Raw genomic sequence first — 6,191 nt, 5'->3', positions numbered from 1 at the left:
GAAACTCAGTGACAGATTAAATGAGCAATACACTTCAGCACCTTGACTGGCTCAGTATTTAGCACATCATTGGAATTCAGTTCTCATCACTTATCTTGAATCATCTTCTCTCACACAATGTAAAATGATGAAGATTTAAATAAAATAGTCCCTCTTTTCATTGTAATTGGATATAAAGTGTTGTTGGTAAGGGATTTAAGAAAGAATAATAAAAAGCATTCAGTATTTGCTTCTTTGAAAAAGCAAAAATCATGTTCAGAAAGTGATGAAAATTAGAATTTTGGTCTCCAGAGCAACTGAATACAATTTTAGCAAACAATCTTTGTATGGATATCAGTTTCTGCTGTACTTTAAGGGTGATCAAATCTGTGGTCTTTTTATTGCCTACATGTAATTGTTCTCTGCTCAAGGATGTATTGGTATATGCACAGAGCCTTATGTTTCTTTTATACAAGTGCATGTTTTCCTTTGCAATATTTTAATGGAAGTTTTGCATATTTGAACGTGCAACAAACACATTCTCCATGTAAAATGCAAACAACTATTTCATTTTCAAGGACAGAATGGCTCTCCCTAGTATCAGTGTTGTTGAAGAGTATATCTTTTTAATTTCATACAACAAAATTTGCATATTGATGTAAATCTTATAAAATATTTTGACATTTCGTATCTTTTTGGATCTTCAAAAAATCCTCAAGGATTGTTACACAGGGTATATATTTCTGTTTGACTGATGAAGAATCTGAAGCCCAGAGAGACCTGATTTGCAAAAGGTTGTTCTTAGAGTATTGAACATAAGGTTGAGCTGTAGTCTTATTTTCTGCTCCTGCATGGAATCTAGCATGATATATATCTTGAATTGTATTACAAATTATAAGTATGTGCATATATATTTCAAATAGCACAGACTCTCTTCCCTAAAAAGTGTGGGTCTGAGTGTGCCGTATTTCAAATAGAACAAACCCTCACTTTTAAAGAGTGTGGGTCTTGGCCGGGCACACAGGCTCACGCCTGTAATCCCAGCACTTGGGGAGGCTGAGGCGGGTGGATCACCTGAGGTCAGGAGTTTGAGACCAGCCTCGCCAACATGGTGAAATCTCGTCTCTACTAAAATTACAAAAATTAGCCAGGCATACTGGCGGGAGCCTGTAATCCTAGCTACTCAAGAGGCTGGGGCAGGAGAATTGTTTGAAACCTGGAGACAGAGGTTGCAGTGAGCAGACATCACACCATTGCTCTCCAGCCTGGGCAACAGAGTGAGCCTCCATCTCGAAAAAAAAAAAACAATAAAAATAAAAATAAGTCCAGGCGTGGTGGCTCATGCCTGTAATCCCAGCACTTTGGGAGGCCAAGGCAGGCGGATCACCTGAGGTTGGGAGTTCAAGACCAGCCTGAGCAACATGGAGAAACCCCATCTCTCCTAAAAATACAAAAATTAGCCTGGCATGGTGGCACATGCCTGTAATCCCAGCTACCTGGGAGGCTGAGGCAGTAGAATTGCTTGAACCTGGGAGGTAGAGCTTGCAGTGAGCCAAGATTGCGCCATTGCACTCCAGCCTGGGCAACAGAGCAAGACTCTGTCTCAAAATAAATAAATAAATAAATAAACAAATAAAAATAAAAGAGTGTGGGGCTTTAAAAATCTTTCTTTCAATTGAATCTTGCTCTCTACTGAAATATAAGCAGGGAAATGGTGGTTTTGTGGTTAGAATACTTCTCTTCTTTATACCTTTTTAAAAAGCGAAATGTTTATTTCTTATTCCACTGACATGTTTCATCTGCGCTTTACTCTAGTCTGTGGATGTGTTTTATCTCTGACCTTAGAGTTTTTGTATTCTGAGATCTATACAAAAAGTGCATCTCCCATGTGGGCCCTGTACATTCTTATGACCAAAGACTGAGGGGCAAGAGAGCAGGTAGGAACTTGAAATGCCTTTAAGAGCTTTGATTATCTGTGGAATACACCATGTTTACTAGTAATCTTAACCAAAGCATGTTACGAGGCTATACTTCATGTCAGTGTATGGTAGATGTAAATTCCTCCCATAGGCCAGGCACAGTGTCTCATGCCTGTAATCCCAGCACTTTGGGAGGCCAAGGCAGGCGGATCACCTGAGGTCAGGAGTTTGAGACAAGCTTGGCCAACATGGTGAAACCCCATCTCTATTGAATATACAAAAATTAGCCAGGTGCAGTGGCAGGTACCTGTAATTCCAGCTACCTGGGAGGCTGAGGCAGGAGAATCACTTGAGCCTGGGAGGTGGAGGTTGCAGTGAGCTGAGATCTTGCCACTGCACTCCAGCCTGGGCGACAGAGCCAGATTCCATTTTAAAAAAATAAAGTTCCTCCCATAGGTGCCATTGACAAGTAACACAGCGATTAATGAGCAAGTATAAACCTCTCACAGAGAAGGAGAAGTTAATAGTTGTGAAAAATAATGTGACTTACCAAAGACTTCCCTCTTGATCACAAATATTTACATCTCTCTTCTGTGCATAAAATATTCTATTTCTTTCCCCAATGAATATACTGCAAAATTTTACCAATACCCCAAATCCCATTACAGCTCCTCTTAATCAGAGACCTATGTGCTAAAAAGACAAATTTTGCATCCCCACACACACTAATATACAGACCATTTTGACATGTGGAAAACGGGAAGCATCAAGAATAACTTGACTATAAAAGTTCTTAATTTCTTTTGGGCAAATATTAGGCAATTTCTTACCCTAAAGATTGGAAATGTGTATTGATGGAACCCAAGTTCCACTTCCCATAACAGGCTCCAGTTCATTATTCTCTATGAATCTTTATTTAATCTTCTGAGACTACCTTTCTTTTCCATTATCCTTTTCTGAATTTGAAGAGAGCAATGCAGAACATGGCTTCCTTGGGAACTGAGAAATTTCCTCAGCCTCCTTTACTCCTGTAGATATTTGGGAAACCAATAATTGTTTCACATTCAAACAGTCACAATCTCTTTTAATTTAGGATGCCCCTGCATGTGTATATTATATATTTTATAAAAACTATAAAATATTTTTATGTAGGTATACATTGAAATACAATATGTAAGTATATAACAATATATATTTAATGCAGTCAACTACATTTGTTATTATCTTCCCCTACAATACTTTTTAAATTCTGCATTTCTCTATACTGAAGAGAGCACTTTTAATCTCTTCTTCTTGAGCATTTGGGTCCAACTAAAAAGATTCACTGGGGTCAATGTTAATTCATGCAGACATTTTAACAAAATAAACCAGAGCCACATCCTTGATTCTGGTTTATGCCTTGAGACTGAGTATGATTCTTTGTGTAGTTTCTCAGTTTTTTCTTTTACATATTGGACAGGAGGAGTTGCAACTCTCAGCCCTGAAAGTTTGAGAATTTCTGGATTCTTTACTTTTCCTTATTGCCCTGCTTGCTCGCAACACACATACAGTGGTACTTGTCTTGTAGTACTTGCTTAATGTGACTAATAAACAAAAACTCAGAAAATGTTGCTTCTCAAAATCTATCCCTTAGATCTCACAAGTTTATTAGGTACATTGCTTGCCTTTCAGGTTCTTAAAACCTTTGGTATTTTAAGGTTTACACATTTAACCAAATGTTTACCAATGCATGATATCTAGTGCCATTTTTCCATTCTCCAATAAAATGTCATCACTGGCATGTTACACATTTCTAATGATATAGCTTAGGTATTTTGTTAGGGCAGCATCTATTTCTGATACTACTTTTTGCATAGCAATTAGTTTTGCTGTATAAAAAATAGCACTAAAACTTCAGTAGTTCACAGTAATTAACTTTCTTATTCATGTTACATGTAGGCTGACTCTGGTTGCTATGGTTTTATTTATTGCTGCTCCATATGAGTTTTCCTACTGGAAAATAGTCTTTAGGAGCAGCATCTATATAGAACGTACTCATTCTCATGTCAGAGAGGAAAAGGAAGAGGTATGATAGCATTTTTAAGCAGAAATGAATTTCTCAGTTCTATGATTTGGATATGTCTCCCAGAATGTTGGAAATGTACGCATATCTTGGATACTTAATACCCTGTGTAACAGTGTTAAAAGGTGGAGTCTTTAAAAGATGATTAGGCTCTTCTCTCTTGAAGGGATTAATGCTGTTATTGCTGGAGGGAGTTTGTTATTGCAAGTGTGGGCTTCTGATAAAAGGATATGTTTGGCCCCATTTCTTTCTGTCTTGCACGCTTACTCTTCTTGTGATGCCTTCCTCCATTAAATGACCTTCCATGTCATGCTCCGGCACTTTCCAGCCTCAAGAACTGTGAGAAATAATTTATTTTATTTATAAATTGCCCAGTCTGTGGTATTCTGTTATAACAGCAGAAAATAGAGTAAGACAGTTTCCAGGATAGGGTGCCAGGTTTGTTTTCTTGGCAATCTTGTTTTGCTGTAAAAGAAGTCCTTGTGGCATTACTCTGAGTGTTCTTCTGCTGAGAGAAGCTCTACAATAGTGCCTATGTGCTTTGTTTTGCTGATATTCATCAAATCTTAGATTTGTCGGAGTTAGTAGATCTGCAGAGAATAAGTAGGCAACATTATTATTATACAAATGAGTACATCAAAGGGTAAAGAGGTAAAGGGCTTTCAAAGAGTAAGAGTAATGCCATGAATTAGTATCTAAACAAGGGATAGAATTTGGCTCCTCTCACTATTAGTATAGAGTTTTGTCTCCTATTCCACCTTATGCTTCTTCAGAAGAAATATAAACTTATTTAGTGAAACTATTGTTTTTTTCTTCTCTTTCTTTTTTTTAATTTTATTTTATTATTATTACACTTTAAGTTTTAGGGTACATGTGCACAATGTGCAGGTTTGTTACATAGTATACATGTGCCATGTTGGTGCGCTGCACCCATTAACTCGTCATTTAGCATTAGGTATATCTCCTAATGCTGTCCCTCCCCACTCCCCCCACCCCACAACAGTCTGCAGAGTGTGATGTTCCCCTTCCTGTGTCCATGTGTTCTCATCGTTCAATTCCCACCTATGAGTGAGAACATGCGGTGTTTGGTTTTTTGTCCTTGCGACAGTTTACTGAGAATGATGATTTCCAATTTCATCCATGTCCCTACAAAGGACAGGAACTCATCATTTTTTCTGGCTGCATAGTATTCCATGGTGCATATGTGCCACATTTTCTTAATCCAGTCTATTGTTGTTGGACATTTGGGTTGGTTCCAAGTCTTTGCTATTGTGAATAGTGCCGCAATAAACATATGTGTGCATATGTCTTTATAGCAGCATGATTTATAATCCTTTGGGTATATACCCAGTAATGGGATGGCTGGGTCAAATGGTATTTCTAGTTCTAGATCCCTGAGGAATTGCCACACTGACTTCCACAATGGTTGAACTAGTTTACAGTCCCACCAACAGTGGAAAAGTGTTCCTATTTCTCCACATCCTCTCAAAACTATTGCTTTTTATTGTTATTGCTGTTTGTGTTGTTAATACATAGAATGAGCAACTCCATCTCCTCTTCTTCAATCTCATGCTTACACATAAGTATCTGTCAGCTTAGCCTAAGTTATACAGCATGTCTGTGCCAGTTAATTTAGGCTATGTTATAATAACAAATGATCTCACAATCTCCGACTTAACACAACAAAGACTTATTTCTTGGTCATATTCACATGCATTGGAGATCATTTGTGGCTTCGCTCCATGTTGATTGTTCTTCCAGAATGAAGGATAAAAAGAAGATTCTATCTGAGACATAATTGCTTCATGGCAATAAGAAAGTAAGATGGTAGGGCCATGAAATAGCTGTAATTTGTTTTGCTGGGAGGTCACCCAGATAACTTCTGCCCATGTATTATTGCTGTATTAGTCCATTTTCACACTACCATACAGAACTACCTGAGACTGGGTAATTTATAAAGAAAAGAGGTTTCATTGGCTCACAGTTCTGCATGGCTGGGGAGGCCTCGGGAAACTTACAATCATGGTTGAAGGTGAAGGGGAAGCAAGGCACATCTTACATGGTGGCAGGAGAGAGCGAGCTATGAGGGAACTTCCCCATACCTTTAAACATCAGATCTCATGAGAACTCACTCACTATCACAAGAATAGCATGGGGGAAACTGCCCCCATCCAATCACCTTTCACCAGGTCCCTTCTCTGACATGTGGGGATTACAGCTGTCCATGAGAT

At 38.3% G+C, this 6,191-nt stretch overlaps 1 long non-coding RNA gene across 2 annotated transcripts in view; it reads right to left on the bottom strand.

Moving 5' to 3' along the window:
* Positions 1 to 3,055: 3,055 nt before the first annotated feature.
* Positions 3,056 to 6,191, bottom strand: part of LOC106634637 (uncharacterized) — a 176,845-nt gene continuing 173,709 nt past the window's right edge. The window contains exon 12 of one of the 2 annotated variants that reach the window (XR_010111716.1): positions 3,056 to 4,550. This is a non-coding gene — a long non-coding RNA (uncharacterized LOC106634637). The remainder of the gene's footprint in view (positions 4,551 to 6,191) is intronic. The other variant, XR_008624967.2, reaches the window with a different exon arrangement.

Source organism: Pan paniscus, chromosome 2, assembly GCF_029289425.2.
Source record: "Pan paniscus chromosome 2, NHGRI_mPanPan1-v2.0_pri, whole genome shotgun sequence".
NCBI lineage: Eukaryota > Metazoa > Chordata > Mammalia > Primates > Hominidae > Pan > Pan paniscus.
The sequence above is the reverse complement of the archived record's forward strand: the minus strand, read 5'-3'. Positions and strand labels throughout refer to the sequence as shown.